This window comes from Meles meles, chromosome 17, assembly GCF_922984935.1.
Source record: "Meles meles chromosome 17, mMelMel3.1 paternal haplotype, whole genome shotgun sequence".
Lineage (NCBI taxonomy): Eukaryota > Metazoa > Chordata > Mammalia > Carnivora > Mustelidae > Meles > Meles meles.
In genome coordinates, this window is record NC_060082.1 from 56,826,652 (window position 1) to 56,843,469 (window position 16,818).

Here is a 16,818-nt window from a genome sequence, read left to right on the forward strand (position 1 = left end):
TCAGAAGGAGAATGCCGCAAACATCTTTATCGGCCTCTCCTGAGGGTGAAGGCCAAGTTCGGGGGTGGGGGCAGTGGTGGCACAGGGGCAGATAATGCTCTCTAAGAATCCACGAGGGCTTCACCTTGTGTCTGAGCCAGGCCTTGTCACCAGCCCTTTCCTGGAATGAATGGTTCCTACCTTTGTTCTGGTGTTACTGAGCCGCGGATTTCCAAGCACTTTCACAAACACCACCTCGGTTGATCCCCAGATGGTGCTGTCACTGCATTGCGTGGATATTTTTCTCCTGAAGAAGATGAAGATTCAGACAAAGAAGTGACTTTTAATTTATTTATTTGACAGACAGAGATCACAAGTAGGGAGAGAGGCAGGCAGAGAGAGAGGAGGAAGCAGGCTCCCTGCTGAGCAGAGAGCCCGATGTGGGGCTCGAACCCAGGACCCTGGGTTCATGACCTGAGCCGAAGGCAGCAGCTTAACCCGCTGAGCCAGCCAGGTGCCCCCGGGCCATGCTTTTAATGCAAGTTTGTTAATTATAGTTCTTAGGTGTGTTTGGGGCTATCCATGAATCCTCTGGGAGTGTTGGCAGCATTGGGGACATTTTTCTGAAAGTCCATAGTTCTTTTTCCCCAGACGCTGACCCCAAACAGTGAGAATCACTGCTTTCAAATAAGGAGTCAAAGCTCCTCTATGCCCTGCCTGCAGGTGTTCCCACCTGACGGGGTCAGCTCTAGCTGGGTGCTAGGGTTTGCTAGACACAGTCATGTCCGGGAGCTGAGGTCAGGGGTTTGCTGCCCTTGAATGAGAGACTGTCCACGCAGCAAACACCAGGCCAGGGGCTCCGTATGCAAAAGGTCCCATTTATGGGAGCCTGTGTGGCTCAGTCGGTTAAGCGACAGCCTTCGGCTCAGGTGATAATCCCGGAGTCCCGGGATCGAGTCCCACATCGGGCTCCCAGCTCTGTGAGGAGTCTGCTTCTCCCTCTGACCTTCTCCCCTCTCATGATCTCTCTCTCTCTCTCTCTCAAATAAATAAATAAAATCTTAAAAAAAAAGGTCCCATTTACAACAGCAATACCAAGACGTAAAGTGTACAGGAAATGCACAGTGCTCATAAAAATCTTACCAAACTGCTCTGAGGGGCACTAAATGGTAAAACATCACATTGAGAACTCTTAATATGGTAAAATGCCATTTGTCCAAATTTATGAGTTTGATGCAATGCTGATAAAAATATCTAAAGTTTGTAAAATCTGACACAGGGCATTTGTGTGGAACAATTCATCTGGAAGAATAAATGAGTGAAAAGAGTCAAAATTGCTGGGAAGAAAAGAACTGGGTGGGGGCGCCTGGGTGGCTCAGTGGGTTAAAGCCGCTGCCTTCAGCTCGGGTCATGATCTCAGGGTCCTGGGATCGAGTCCCACATCGGGCTCTCTGCTTGGCAGGGAGCCTGCTTCCTTCTCTCTCTCTCTCTGCCTGCCTCCCTATCTACTTGTGATCTCTCTCTATCAAATAAATAAATAAAATCTTAAAAAAAAGAAAGAAAGAAAAGAACTGGGTGGACCTGTACTCCCAGGTATTAAGATACATTGTATGTACTGCACACCTGACACAAATGTCATGGGGCATCTTCAGTATACTGAAATTAAAATTAAAATGTAATCAAAAAATAAATAAAATGCATTCTAAAGTTTCAGTGATTAAAACAGGGAGGAATGGGGCACCTGGGTGGCTCAGTGGGTTAAAGCCTCTGTCTTCAGCTCAGGTCATGATCTCAGGCTCTCTGCTCAGCGGGGAGCCTGCTTCCCTTCCTCTTTCTCTCTCTCTGCCTGCCTCTCTGCCTACTTGTGATCTCTGTCTGTCAAAGGAATAAATAAAATCTTAAAAAAAAAAACAACAGAGAGGAATAAAACTAGACAGGCAGCTCAGTGGAGAAGAAGAAGAAACCCAGGAAGAGATCCTATATATAAAAGGAAATTAGTAGTATATGATGAACATATTGTACTAGGTCCCTACCTCATCCCACGTGCCAGGTTAAATCCAAAGTTTGTGTCTTTCTAATACCAAGGAGATAAAGTTCCTGCCTCATAGGGTAATGAGGGGTTACGTGAGGTAATGCACGTAAAGTTCTCAGCCTTGTGTCCCGTTCATAGTACCTGTCTGATAACTGTTGGCTGGTATTATTAGTGCTCTGATTAATCCAGATGGGCTGTAATCCAGATGTATAATGACAAAATCATAACATTGCTGAACGTTCAAGCAAATACCTGATCTCAAGGTGGGAATGATTTCTGGGGATGCAGAGGGAGAAGCCAGCAAGGGTGGGATACGCCATGGGCCTTAGAATATTCTCACACCATGACTCAGAAATTCCACTTATGGGAGGTTTATCCTAAGTAAACCTCCATTTATCCTAAGGAAACCACATTTATCTGAGTCTGTACTCAGATAAATGTGCAAAGACAGTTATTAAATATTTTTTAGAAGAACAAAAAGTAGGAACAACCTAAATGTCAAAAAAGAAATGGTTAAAAATTTTCTGTTGAAACATACAATGGTCGGCTATGCAGCCATTAAAAATTAAAAATCATCTCAATGAACATGAATTGACTGATCTGGGGAAATGCTTAGGTTAGAATGCTAACCATGATGCAAAGGAGATATATATATATATATATAGTATGATAGCTTGAACACCAAAATGTACACCAGAACGGTTATCTCTGGTGGGAATAACCTGAGAGGTTTCTTTTTTTTTTTTTTTTTGCAATTTCATTATATGAAACCTGCTTCTTTTATGATTCTACCAAATTTCAATAGCTTTTTTAAAATATCTATTTCACAATTTAAAAAATTAGGCATTGTCAGATAATTTGTGCTTTTTAAAAGTTCTTTAGTGAGCAGAGACTTTAAAAAAATACTTTTCCGTCCTTGCCTCTCAAACTGGGGTGGGTTGGGGGTTTCTGTTAATTGTCCACTACAAGAACATGTTCACAACTATCTTGAATAATCTGAATAATCTGAATAATCTTCCTCTGGTTATTATTTGCTGGGTTTTTTTTTTTAAGATTTTATTTTTAAGTTATCTCTCTACTGAACAAGAGGCTCAATCTCACAACCCCCAAGACCAAGAGTTGCGTGCTCTCCCGATGCTCCTAGTCGTTGACTTTCACAGTAAAACAAATCCAAACAAATCATGGGAGAAACACAAAATGTTTATAATTTCTGTTTTCAGCTAGAGTGGGAGGCCACATTGGCACAGACCTCCCCAAGTGGCGGCCACTTAGAGCCCCCAGGTCCCGTCCACAACCTCTGTCTCGGGCCCACTTGTCTTCTTTCCGAGATGGCTGCTGAGGAGGCTGAGAGGAGCCCACGGCAAGGCCAGGCGCTGAGGTAAAGCTTGTCTGCACCCCCCTGGCCTGAGATGGCCAACTGTGTGCCCGGCTTCCTTGAGAGTTCAAAGTCTCAGGTGTCACAAGTCCCCAGAGCCAAAGATTTCCCTCAGGTGGAGACTTGTTTCCCAGAAGCCTCCAAAACAAACAGCGATAAGCAAATGAGACGCGAGAAGTGGGCAGGCAGCCAGCTTGGGGCTAGATGCCAGGCCTGGGGCAGCGTGAGCCCAGAAGAGACCAAAGGCTCTCACCATACTGGCCTGTTGGGGCAGCTCCTTCCCGAGCAAGCCATGCTCTTGGGCCATAGGTCCTTCAGGAACACAGCCCACCCTGGGTGGACACCAGCTGAGACCAGGGGGCCGGCAGGGCTCTCAGGAATCTGGGGAAGCTGGCGCATTCTGGGCGTTGGCCAATGACCGTGGGGGCATCTCTCCAGAATAGCCTTCCGGGCTGCCTAAGGGTGCTGGGGAGTGGACACCCAGGAGCCAAGCCTCGGCGTAACCCGTGCTTTCTGGGTCACTGAGTCCGTGGACTTTAGCCTGCTCCCATCCGGGAGAGCAGGCTCACAGATCAGGTGCATGTGGGGCCATGAACTTCCCACAGGCACATCCCTGTTCTCACCGCTGTCCTTGCCTTTGTTTCGTTTAAGAGGGGCCTGGACTGAGAAACTGAGGGCCGCCTTCCAGCCTGGGGGACAGTGGTGGGGAGGCCTGGAACAGCCAGGATTCATGGAGCCGGTACCGTCCATCAGATCTGGAGTCGGCTGTATACATTGAGCTGTTCATCACCATGACTGGATTATCTCCATGTTACAGATAAGGAAACTGAGGCTCAGACATGACCAGTGGTGACGGAGGAGGGTCACACTGCTAGGGGATTGCTAGCTGGCGGCGGAGGGATTCATACAGAGAAATCTGTGCATTTCTTGAACGAGGCTGTCTCTACTATCCTGAGCTCTAGTCATTACGGAACCCCAGCCCCCAGCCCTGAGTCCGCCCCTATAGCACTCCAGGCCCCTTCCGAGGCCCACGGGCCGCCCTGGTGACCCCTGCCTGCCTTCCTGGATCAAGTCCCGGGGACCCTGCTGAGCGTCCCCTCTGTGAGGAAGGCAGTCACTCCCCCTATAGCCCTGGACAGAGCTGGTGAGAGCAACCTGATTTCCCGCCTTCCTCCTCCAACACAGGCTCACAGACGCTGCTTCCCCGGCTGCTTTTCCTCGAGGAAATGAGACAAGCCATCACCAACATAGCAAGCATGAAGTTCCGAAAGTTCTAGAACCAAACGGAGCTCTCATACCACCTGCCCTGGTGGGTGGTCCCAGACTCCCCTGAGAAGGTGAGTAGAAACCCAGGCGATCCCGAGCCCTACTTCGGCTGCCGAGCATTGTGTTTGTGAAGAGCCGGGCCCAGTTCTGTCCCTGTGCACTCCCTCTCCACCCCCACCCCCCCAACGCTTTCTCCCTGTTCTCCAGTCACCAGGGATGGTGAAGGCAGAAGGAGCTTCTCCCTCCGTCAGGTGGACTGTTTGCTTCTCTGGGTTTTCAATTCCATCCTCCCTCTCCCCCTCCCACTCCTCACCCCACAGAGTCACAATTGGGGCATTTTCTTTTAAGAATAACTCCTGACTTACAGAAAATGGGGATCAATGTTGGTGGTCTTAGCATTCCTTTGTTCTAGGCAGTCATAGTGCAAGGCCTTACCAGAGGCTTGTTCACAGGCAGGGGCTTCTAGAAAGGGATGCGACCAGCTGACCCTCAGGCATGGGGACCCTGCATGCACTCTGGTACTTGCAGGCCTAATCTCACCCCCGCCTTATCAGAAGGGAGGGGAGTGAAACCCACAGGCCCAACTTGGAGGCTCCCCCAGTGAGGAAGCTGTCATCCGAAGACTTCATGAGACCCCATCGTCTAGCCACACAGCTTTCCCGCAGAGATCGGCTCCACGTATCTGGTCTTCCTAAGAAGGAAGCTCTGCTTTATAGTGCTTGACCTTAGTGTGAACAATTCCCCAACCTTATTTGACCCCGGAGGTGGGCGTCCTCCCAAGAACCACCTACACAACCGTCTCATGAAAACATAGAAGATCAGAGTCAACTGCTTTGCTTTTTCTAAGCCAAGTCCCAGATTTGAAATAAGGCAGATGTCCGTACCCAGCAAGGGGCAGCCCGGTTAGCGTCAAGCCGGTTAGCAGTGGGTGGGAGTGAACGGCGTCCGGCCGCACGGGTCCCGGCCAGGAGCCGCGTGAGGTCAGGCAGGGTGAGGGCTGGGGCTCCCACTTCCTCGCCTGGAGAAGTGGGATGGGACTTTCTCTTTCACAGCGTTGTTAGATAAGTAGACAGCATTACGTCACGGCTGGAACACAGCACCGAGTTCTGGTAGCTGTGAGGATCCTTCGGAATAATCAAAGAGTAAAGCGAAGCTTTGGGGGCCTGAGTAAGAGTCACGAATGCTCAGAAGATCTACGGACCAGGCCAGGCGCAGGCCCCGGGGAGCTGGGGGTGGCCAGACCTTGCCCTCACTCAGGGAGTCCAGTGGGCGGACAGACAATAAACAAAGAGTTGTGTGTGGTAGGCGCTCAACAAATATTTGCTGAACACGTTGCAAAAATAGATGTGAGATAAATTTATAACGGGGGCGTGCAAGGTGGCGTGGGGGAAGGCTCGAGGGGTTCCCCCAGCCCAGGTCTTCCCGGGGAGATGGTGAGGAAACAGAGTCTCACAAATAAGAAAGACCTGGCCAGGTCCTTCTGAGCAACTTTGAATGAGCATTTGCCAAGAGCTTGGTGGTACTGGATTGTCACTCTTGGTTAAGAGGGTCAACCATTCCCAGCGTTCAAGGTTCAAGTGCAGATCGGCCCAGAGATTACTTTTCTGGGTCTGGCAAACTCCCATTCTCTTGCCGGTAACTTTTAATGGAAAGAAGCTACCAGGCGATGTTCTGCCTCCCTTCTCACTCCTCCCCTCCTGCCCTGCTCTGCGCTCAGTGCTCACGGGGATGCCGGCAGGAACGGACAGGTATCCCCTTCTGGCACACCTGCTTTGCCCAAAACTCCCAGCACTCACGTGTTTCAGTGATTCCATGTCGTCTTTGAAGCTAGCAGTGATCAGAGGTCTGAACCTCTGGAGCCCAGAACCACATTCGTTGAGCAAGGCGTCACGTAAAGTTTCTAACAACCCTGTGAGAGCGGTTACCCCTGTTATAGCCCAGCCTGAAGCAGAGAAAGTGAAGTAACTTGCAGAAATTCACATGGTTGGGCGAGGCTAGGATTCAAATCCCACAACTGACCCCAGAGCGCCGATTTGAGCCCCTTTGGAGTGCTGGGGTGAAGCCAGCTGCTGGCCAGCGTGTTGGGCTGAGGAAGTTCCCTCCCTCACCTCGGAGTCCATAGCCAAGCCCAACCCCTCACATCTTCCATCGCGATGGGGATATCTCCCTTCAGAGACCACTCTCAGACTCATGGAATCTCCTTGTACTGGTGGGTCAGAATTGTCCCCAAAGGAGACAGTGAAGAGCCCTTTCTTTTGAGAAACCGGGAGGCCCGCAGGTCTCGGGGCTGGTACTCCAGACCCCCTGGTCAGCCAGGGCCAGAGCTGGGTTAGCAGAAACCAGCCAGAAGAAGCATCCAGAACAGTGTCCGGAGGCATCTCAAGGGCTGGACCAGATGGGCAGCATTCTGGGCGCTGATCTGTAAGGGGCTCAAACAGCACTGCAATAAGTGTGGGGCCAGTCAACCCAGATTTCTACACATGTCTTTTCTCATAACTGTGCTGTAAAATTTGGTCCAGCTTCTGCCAAAGAAATCAAAGCTACCCAGGAGGAATAAAATATGTATTTCTCCCCGGCCTGCTGATCTGTACTGAAATTTTCCCATGGCCGTCTGGAGCGACATTGCTTAGGTCACGGCGCCCGAGACGGCAGTCACCCAGAGAGGGCAGTGGCATATACAGGTGCTTTCTATGGGTAATAGGTAAGTTATCATTTCAACTTAAGGCACTTTCATGTATGTCCCTTAGTGAGCAGTGTTGGGCGTGCGCTGCATTAGCTGAGGGAAGGCTGCGCTGCTGTACCAAAGACATCCAACAATGAGGTAGGACAGGGGTCAGTAAACGTTCTCTCTGAGGGGCCAGAGAATAAATATTTCAGGTGTTGTGGTTCATACAGTCTCTGTTGCAACCACGCAACTCTGCCATCATAGGGCGAGAGCGGCCATTGGACTATATGTAAATGAATGAGCTTGGGTGTGTTCCAATAAAACTTTATTTATAAAAACAGACAATGAGCCATAGTTTGCTCACCTGGACTGCACCTTAAAAATGATAGAAACCAGGTGTGCCTGGGTGGCTCAGTTGGTTAAGTGGCTGCCTTCGGCTCAGGTCGTGACCCTCCAGTCCCACGTTCGGGCTCCCTGCTCAGCGGAGAGCCTGCTTCTCCCTCTCCCTCTGCCTACTGCTCTGCCTACTTGTGCTCTCTCTCTATCTCTCTGTCAAATAAATAAATAAAATCTTAAAAAAAAATGATAGAAACTGGGTGATGGACATTAAGGAAGGCACGTGGTGTAATGAGTACAGGGTGTTATATAAGACCGATGAATCACTGACCTCTACCCATGAAACTACTAATACACTACATGTTAATTAATTGAATTCAGATTTAAAGAAAAAAGAAAAAATACAGAAAATTCTTCCTCATGCATGTAACAATGGTGATGTGTGTGGTCGCAGTTTTAAGGGCAATGATTTAAGGACCCAGATTCCTTCTAGTAAGTTCCTTTACCATCCCCCAGAAACTTTGTCTTCCTCGGCATGTTTGAAGAAGAACGTGGATGCGGTGACCTGTTTCCTTCAGGCTTTGGTCTAGATTCAGAACAAGACCTTCTACTCACATTCCACTGGTGAGTCCTTAGTCCCAAGTCACACATAACAGCAAAGGAGGCTGGGAAATGTAGTCTGGTCAGGTGTCCAGGAGAAAGGGACAATGACTGTTGGAAGATGGCCAACACTCTCTGTTCCACCCACCAACCTCCCTTTTCCCTTCCCCTCCTGCCTCCACCCTTCCAGGTAATCCCACTCTCCTCCTCCCTTCCGCGCTACCCCTCCCTCATTTGGTTCAGGGGAAGTGGACTCCGTCCCTACAGTGGAGGCTGACCTGGCTGGTCTAAAGACAATAATCCCAAGCCTTTTGTCACAGTGATTAGGTCAGGAAATAGGCCGAAGCCAATCAGTGCGGAGCATTTTTCCTGGCCCCGATGATTTAGGACTCAGAAAATGTGACCCTAATCAGAGGGCTGATTTGTTAAAGTCATCTGAAGAAGAGGCATCCTTTCCTTTAAAAAAGGACACCGCTCTCTTCGGGGGGGGGGGGGGGGATCCTGAGGCTGTATTTCTTTGTATATACACTGTATACATATTTGGTGTATATACTGTAGGTATATATTTTTTAATTGTGGTAAAATACACCTAACATAAACTTTAACGTCTTAACCATTTTTACACGCACAAGTCAGTGACATGAAATACAATCATATCCACACTCTCGGGCAACCTCCGTCATCTTTCATCTCCAGAGCTGTTTTCAGCTTCCCAGACTGAAACTCTGTCTCCATTAAACAATCACTTCTCCTCCCCCACACCCTCGTCCCCAGCCCTTGGCAACCACCATTCTGTTCTTTGTCTCTGAATTTTCCTACTCTAGGTACCTCATGTAAGTGAAATCACGCAGCATTCATCCTTCCCTGACTGGCTCATTTCACTTACAATGTCTTCAGGTTTCGTCTATGTTGTGGCACATGTCGGGGTCTCCTTCTTTTACGTGGCAGAAATAAAATTCCGCTGTATGTAGGTACACCATGTTTTTTGTATTTCATTTACCTGTCAATGGCTATTTGGACTGTTTCCACCTTCTGGCTACTCACTGCAACCATTTTACTCTTAGGAAATGAAGCCAAGGCTTGGAGGAAAACACAGTGGAAAGAATTTGGGGAAACTGGAGCCGAGCTACCGGACCCAGCTGATCCTGAAGCCGTCCTACATCTGGATGAGCCAGATCTGTGGAACAATGGATTTCTTCATTGTTAAGCGAGTTTGGGGTTTCTTATGGCCATAAGCCACCTAACTGATGCGTCTCCCAAGACATTGTCTGGTTTCACAACTGTAGAAGAAAATGAAAATGAGCAAAACCACAGAAAAGTGGGAAATATTTTGCTGACACGAATGCCGGGACAAAATTTTAAAGCACGTTTCAAAGAAGACTTTGTAACTGTATCTGTGCTCGCTACTTCTCTCCTGGTGAGTGTGAGTCACCAGTCATATGAGTGATGGAAAAATTGAAAAGAGAGGCAAATTCAATTAGGTTAAAACGTTTGGTTACAGTTAGTGTATATCACAAATCTCTTCTTTTGACCTTTGAAGAAAGATTTTTGTTGAAAAGAAAAATGAGGCTTTCTTAAATTTTGGCTAAATAAATACTGCATGGATATTTCAAGAAGGGGAACTAAATTCTGAGCCTGCCCAGGGCGCTCACATGTGCCCGTCTGCCTCAACTGTGGATGAAGTCAGAGGGTTGAGACCTGTAGGTCCCCTCTTGGCGGTGGCACCATTTGGTAGAAACGTCCTGAACTCACTGGCAGCCCAGGGGTCTTTCCCAGTTAAGTGGCCCCAGGGAAAAATCTAACTTCTCTGGGCCTCTGTTTCCTCCTCTATAAAATGGGTTTACTACTTTTCCTACTTTACTACTTTTCACTTTCCAGTGAAACTGAGAAGTGCTGTACAGATTTAAGATTCCTGGAGGGAAAATATTAACCTATCTTCTGTGCGAAGTTCAGCAGGCTTAGGGTGGGGTGGTAATCCCTCTTGCAAACAGCTCAGACTGCCCTTTAGACGAGTGTGGAAGCTCCACTGTCTGAAAGCCCAAGGAAGCAGCTGATGGCTTGTGTCTGTCAGGGAAGAGATGGGCTCCCTTCCCCAGATTTCCCCCCTACACAGGTGGACTCTGCCCCTGGGGCTGGTCACACCCATACTGTCCAGCAGCAGCTTCTGCATCTCTCCTGGGGGCCGCTCTCCTCATCTGGGCAGCAAAGTAACCGAGACCCAGAGGGTCTACATAACCAGCGGCACACAGTTCTTTGGCGGCGTAGAGCGGATATAAATCGAGAACCCGTCTTGGTCTCTGGAGCTCTCCCTGCTACTCCATTATCCCATGTTGCCTTTGTCTCCAAACCCCAGGCCCCTTCTCCTGCCGTGCTCCTAGGTCTGGAGGGATTCCCTCCTTCTGCTCGCCAGTCTGTGCACCTTGGCATTTTGGGGTGGGGGGCAGCGGGCACCTCCAGGGGGAGAGCAGATTCCCATGAGTGGAGACAGGGGTTCCAGGGACATGTGTCCGCTCATGAGGCCATGGCTCTGAGCTCGGGGCTCCTCTCTTTGGCCCTGCCTTTGGGGTGGCCTGTAGGACCAGAAACAGACCCTGAAGAGCTTGGGCTGTGATCGTTTTTTAGTAAAAAATGTCTCCATGTATTGGTCTCAAAGAAAGAGGACTCCCCTGGAGGTAAGGATGCGTGTGTGGGAGGCGAAAGGGAGCCAGAAGGGCAAACTGCCCACCTTCTGGGATGCAGGGGACTTAGGGGCCCTGGTTCTAAGAGCCGGATGTCACCCCCATTGGTGTCCAGAGCCTGACAGATGTCTGGCGCCCAGCACATGCTCAGTACATGTTTGTTATGGGGTGAATGAGTGATGGTTCCGTGAATGATTGCCCCAGGCTGCCTCTCCTCCTGTGCCCTCTGTGAGGCACCTCCTAGCGTACCCCTGCCCCCAGACACCCTCCTCCATCCCCTTCTAATATTCTCCCGTTGCCCACCCGACCTGCCTGAGCTCATCTCCCTCTTCCTGCCCCGTCTGTGTGTCCTTCCCTCTTCCCAGTGGCCCGCCCCATGAAAAAATGTGTTTAGCTGATTATTCTCCTTTCTGGCCTCAGCCTCTGCTGTCCCCTACCCGGTCACTTGACCAGACAGGCCAATTTGACTCAACATCTGTCCTCCCTGCAAAAAAATGTTAACTCTTTCGAATTCAAGTCCTTAATTCAAGTGGGCTCCTGAAGAGAAACTTTGGTTGTAAGTCATCCAGAGGGGGTAGGAATGAAAGGCACTGTCCATGCAGTGACCCCTGGGCCTTGCCCAAGCAGAGATGCCACGTATCCACTCTTGTGGTCTGCAGGAGGCAGTCTGTCAGGCACGGTGTTCTCTTTGGTGGGAAATCCAAGTGAGAGGGTGCCAAATTGGGGCTTGGAAGGTAGGGCACTGCATTGTAAGACTTCTGTCCCTCTAGCTCCTGCCCTCCTGCCTGGCCACACCCCTAGCTCTCTGTAGAGTTCCTGCCACCATCCCTGAAAGGGCCAGAGGGGACTCATATATGTCCCCAGCAAGTCCCCTCTGCACTATTGGCCACCAGCCCCTCCTTCCACTGCTTTCCCCCTCTAGGGCTTTCCCCCAAGCTGCTTCTTTCTCCTTCTGAAGGGCCAGCACCTACCACATCCACTCTGCTTGGTCTCACACTGCCAGGGGCCTCACGGGCTTCCCATGTTTGGATCCTGTTCAACAGAGCTTGAGCTCAACCTGGGTCCCCTCCCACCTTCATTCTTACAATATTTCCCCTCTTCCATATGAATTTCCTCATTGAGGCTTCACCAAACCTTTAAACCATATTATTAGTGTCTTATGTAAGAAGCAGGAACCCACTCAGACTGGCTGCAGGAGGAGAAGAGGTTTGTGGAGTCAACTCTGAGTCCTAGGGAAAAACGAAACCCAGCTAGATGGCTTGTGAACATTTTAGGGAGGACTGTGAGCAGGGCCACAGTGACTGCTCCCTACTGTGGGGTCACTGGTACCATCTGTCTTACCTACTACCCCGTGTGTGCCTATGAATTTGCCTCCTTGTGCAGCCATAGTTGCACAGCAGACCCAAGTGAATGAGTTCACAGCCTGGTCTCCATGATCAGTCTTTTAAGATTTTGAAGAAAGAGTGTGACAGACAGAATCCATGCTCCCCACAGATGTCCACACCCGCCCAGCGATTCCACTCCTAGGCGTATATCCAAGAGACATGAAAACAGGTGTCCATACAGAAACTTGCAAACAAATGTTTACAGCTGCATTATTCATAATAGCCAAAGATGGAAACAACCCAAGCGCCCATCAGTGGATGAATGGATAAACAAAATGTGGTCTATCCATACAATGGAATAGTGTTTAGCAAATAGGAAGGACAAAATACTGACATCTGCTACAACATGGATAAACCTGGAAACTATTATGGTTAGTGAAATTAGGCACAAGAGATCACATACTATATGAATACCATGGATATGAAACATCCAGAATAGGGAAATCTAGAGAGACAGAAAGTAGATTAACAGTTGCTTAGGGCAGGAGAAGGTGTGTGGGAATATAGAGGAATGATAGCTAAAGGGTATGAAGTTTCTTCTTCTTCTTTTTTTTAAGAGTTTATTTATTCATTGGATAGAGAGAGACAGAGAGCACAAGCAGAGGGAGAGGGAAAGGCAGATTCCCGCTGAGCAGGGAGCCCAGTGTGGGGCTCGATCCCAGCACCCAGAGATCAGGACCTGAGCAGAAGGCAGACACTTAACTGACTGAGCCATCCAGGTGTCCCTGAAGTTTCTTCTTCAGGTGACAAAAATGTTCCAGAATTCACTCTGCGATGGTGATACAATTGTGTGAATATACTAAAAAGAAACAAACAAACAAACAAAAAACCCCAAAAACCTTGAATTGCGCACTTTAAACAGGTGAACTGTATGCTCTGTGAATTTTATGTCAGTAAAGTTGTTAAACAGAAAAGGATGTCCGTCCATGTCCTGATCTCTAGAACCTGTGGGTGTGTTCTTTGCCTGGCAGAAAGGATGGTAGACGACCCTCGATTATCCAGGTGGGTTTAATGTAATGACAAGGGTCTTTATAGGAGAGAGAGTGAGATACAGTGACAGAGACAGAGAAAAACACAGAGAGACGAGGTTGAAAGCTGCTATGGCTTTGAACTTGGAAGAAGGGCCATGAGCCAAGGCACAGGCAGCCTCTAAGAAGCTGGGAAAGATAAGGAAGCAGATTCTCCCCTGGGGCCTCCAGAAGAATGGGGCCCGGCTGACTCCTTGATTTTAGCCCAGTGAAAGCCATTTCAGACTTATGAGCTTCAGAATAACAAGATAATAATGTGTTATTTTAAGTCACTAAGTTAGTGGCAAGTTGTGACAGCAGGAAATGAAACTAAAACAGAAAGTTATAGAGACAAGGTCAAGTGGTGGTGGGTTTTGGAGCTCGGAGATCCAGCTGGTTCAGTAAATGTCAAGAAAGCAACACTGCCTACTCCAGGAAGCCTTCCTGACCTCCTCCTCCCGGCTTAGGCTATTTTCAAGGTCTCCTCCGGGACCCTGCAACACCAGACCTCCCACTGTTCCCGCCTGGCAGCCCTTGGTTATCCGTCAGTTTCCCTCAGTCATTTGGAGAGTTCTCAAGAGGGCAGGATCTTTCACTCATTTTTGCATCTCCAGTGCCTGGAACGGTGCCTGGCACATTGTAAGTGTTCAAGTATTTGATGACCAAATGACTAAGGCCCCCGAAGCTTAGAGTTTGTAAAGAAAAATGATAATAGCCGGTATTCATAGTGTGCTCACTGTGCTAAGTGCTTTCTATTCATTTACTTACATAATCCTCAAATCCGTCCTGTGAGCCAGGTGTCATTATGATCCCCGTTATACAGAAGAGAGAAAAGAAGTTCAGGAAAGGTAAATATCGTGCTCTGCCTGCCAAAAATCTGTCCAGCTCGGGGTCTAGGCTCTAAACTTGGGCCATCCGATACCATAGCCACTGACTCCGCATGGTTACTTGTATCGGATTAATTACAAAACTCCGTGCCTTGGTCACACTGGCTACACCTCAGGAGCCCAAGAAACACCCATGGCTGGCGGTTTCCATACTGAGCGGCACACGTATGGAACACTTCTTCATCGCAGAAAGTTCTATTGCATAGCATGGCTCCACACCGCCGAGCTGCAGCGTCTCACTACAGCAAATACACTACAGCATTTCAAATCCTCGATTGCCTTGAGAAAAATGAAGGATCCAGCTTGTCCTCTTTCCAAGGCAGGAGTGTGGGTTCCGAGGCAAGCCTGTATCTCCTGGGTCTCGTGAGCATTGGGGCGTCTTACTGGAAGGTGCAGGGTAGAAACAGGCTAACTCTCCCCCTTACCTGAATAGATCTGATAACTATGGTCATGTCCCCGGGGAGGGTTGTGCGGCTAGATTACAGTGAGGCCGCTTCCAGCTGACAGCTCTGTCTTTTTAAGGCCCTACAGGGATGGCCCTGGGCCTCATTCTTCTGTCCTCTGATAAAGCGAGCCTCAAACATACTCGGTGTTTGCACAACTCCCATACACTTGCGTTGTAGCCAGCCCACCAGAAGCTTCCAGAAGCATAGCAGGAAGGGATAGCAACAACAACAACAACAACAACAATTAAAGAACATTTAGGGCATGCCTCCTGTCTACCAGGCACTGCTAAGAGCTGGCTTATAGGCATCATCTTGGTTAATCCTTGCAAGTAGACATTGTTATCCCCAGTTCACAGATGACAGCTGAGATCTGGCCAAGCTAAGGTCACCCACAGGAAGTGGCAGAGCTGAAACATGAACTTGAAAATGGCTGAGAAAAGAAGCCATTTCTGTGTGCTGACGACACATTCCGGGGAGCCTGTCCCCCACATAGTTTCCCCTGGAAACTTCGCCAGCAGGAAGGGAGGAGAACAGCCAGAGCTTAGCAAGGGTGCTGCCAGGCCCGAGTGTCCTCCAGCCGAGCACAGGCCTGTGGCTTCTCCCCCCTCGCCGCCCCCCAGCGGAGAGAGATGAGCTGTTGGGGCCTGGTGAGCCACCGGCCAAGATCGTTCCAGCTAATCAGCCAGCTTGCCCAACGGCAGGGATGGGTGTGCTCCTGGGATCCCAGCCCCGGGATGGCTGCCAACCCTCCCTGTCTTCCTCGGACGCCCGGACACATGTTTCCACCCACAGGGAATGGATGGAGGGGTTCCAGGGGACCCCTCTCCGCCCACCCACTCTGGCCAGAGATGATGCAGCCGGAGGGGGAAATCTCAGGATAGCAACATGGCCTGTGGTTTCTTGGGGGAAACCACACAAGATTCAGCTTGGGATGGCAGAACCCACAATCCCCACCGCACTGGGCGCGGCCTGGGAGCACCTTGGCTGCCAGTGCCTATATTGGCCCAGGCCTCCACTCGTGGCATCTTCTTGTGGCCACCGGCTCTTCCGTCTGTCCGGAAGCTCTGGAAGCTCCGGCGGTGCTGCTGGTCCTGTGCGGGAGGGTGGGGGCAGGGGGCGAATACGGAGGAAGAAAGTTCCCAGTTTGCCCTCAGCACACCCCAGCATGGGACAGAGACACGGTTTCTTACCCCAGGGAAGCTCCGGATCTGATGGAAGCGGCCTGCCCCCTCCCTCAGGCCTCACAATCTTCGACAAGACTCAGCCAAGTTCTGCTCCAACGAGGGAGACAGGACACCTCTAGACGGAAGTGGGCTAGAGAGGGAATCCGGACGTCCCCTCTCAGACCCCGTGTCCTTGGCTGTTCTTGTCAGTGGGTCTCACCTCCCGAAACTCAGGCGCAGAGCAGGGTCCCAGCCCACAGGACGGAAACAAGCCCTAGTCCGTTCTGCATCTCGGAGCGCAACAAAGTCTGTGCTGTTTTAGGCATGAACTTGACTTTCCTCAAATTGACTTTAAAAAGTAAATAACTCGTGAATTTTGATGCTGTCGTTCTGGTAACCCCTTCGTGTCCAGGTTTTTGTGTGGGCATTACTTTTCGATTCTCTTGGGTTGTGCGTAAGAGGGGAATTGCTGGATCTGATGGAAACATTATTCTGAGGACCGGCCACATGGTTCTCCACAGCATCTCCCTCGTTTTCCATTCCCGCCCCCAACCCCCAGAGGAGATGAGGGTTCTGACGTCCCCACATCCCTGAACATGGCTTTGAGATGCCCACTAGATGCCCAGTTGGAGATGTCAGGGCAGTGGGGAGTTCCAGGGGATCCCAAGGTCATCAGGGTAGAGCCGGTGTTCTGAAATTCTGACACCGTGTGATCGATCCCGCTGAGGGGTGAGCGTGGGCCCAACAGCCGGACGCTCGCAGGGTGAGGAGGAACCAGCCAAGGAAAGTGAAAAGGGACCTTCACTGATGTAGGAGGGGCCCAGGACACCTGCTTTTCTAGAAGCCAGCGAAGGGAGGTCTTTCTAGGAAGAGGGAGGAAACAGCTCTGTCAAATACCACAGATGAGGAAGACGGTGGGGGAAAGAGGTGACCCTGCGTTGGGCTACATGGAAGTTTCTGGTGAGTCTCACAACAGCGGTTTTGGGCCAGTAGTGGGCA

The 16,818-nt window shown here is 49.9% G+C and overlaps 1 long non-coding RNA gene across 4 annotated transcripts; it reads left to right on the forward strand.

Moving 5' to 3' along the window:
- The first annotated feature begins 3,976 nt into the window (after window positions 1-3,976).
- Window positions 3,977-10,042, forward strand: LOC123928097. 4 transcript variants are annotated; one of them, XR_006815609.1, is made up of 5 exons: window positions 3,977-4,723; window positions 7,400-7,473; window positions 8,170-8,277; window positions 9,078-9,224; window positions 9,318-10,042. It is a non-coding gene; the product is annotated as an uncharacterized LOC123928097 (long non-coding RNA). The 4 variants fall into 4 exon arrangements; XR_006815607.1 differs by having other exon boundaries at window positions 9,078-9,220; XR_006815608.1 differs by having other exon boundaries at window positions 9,151-9,224.
- Window positions 10,043-16,818: the final 6,776 nt, after the last annotated feature.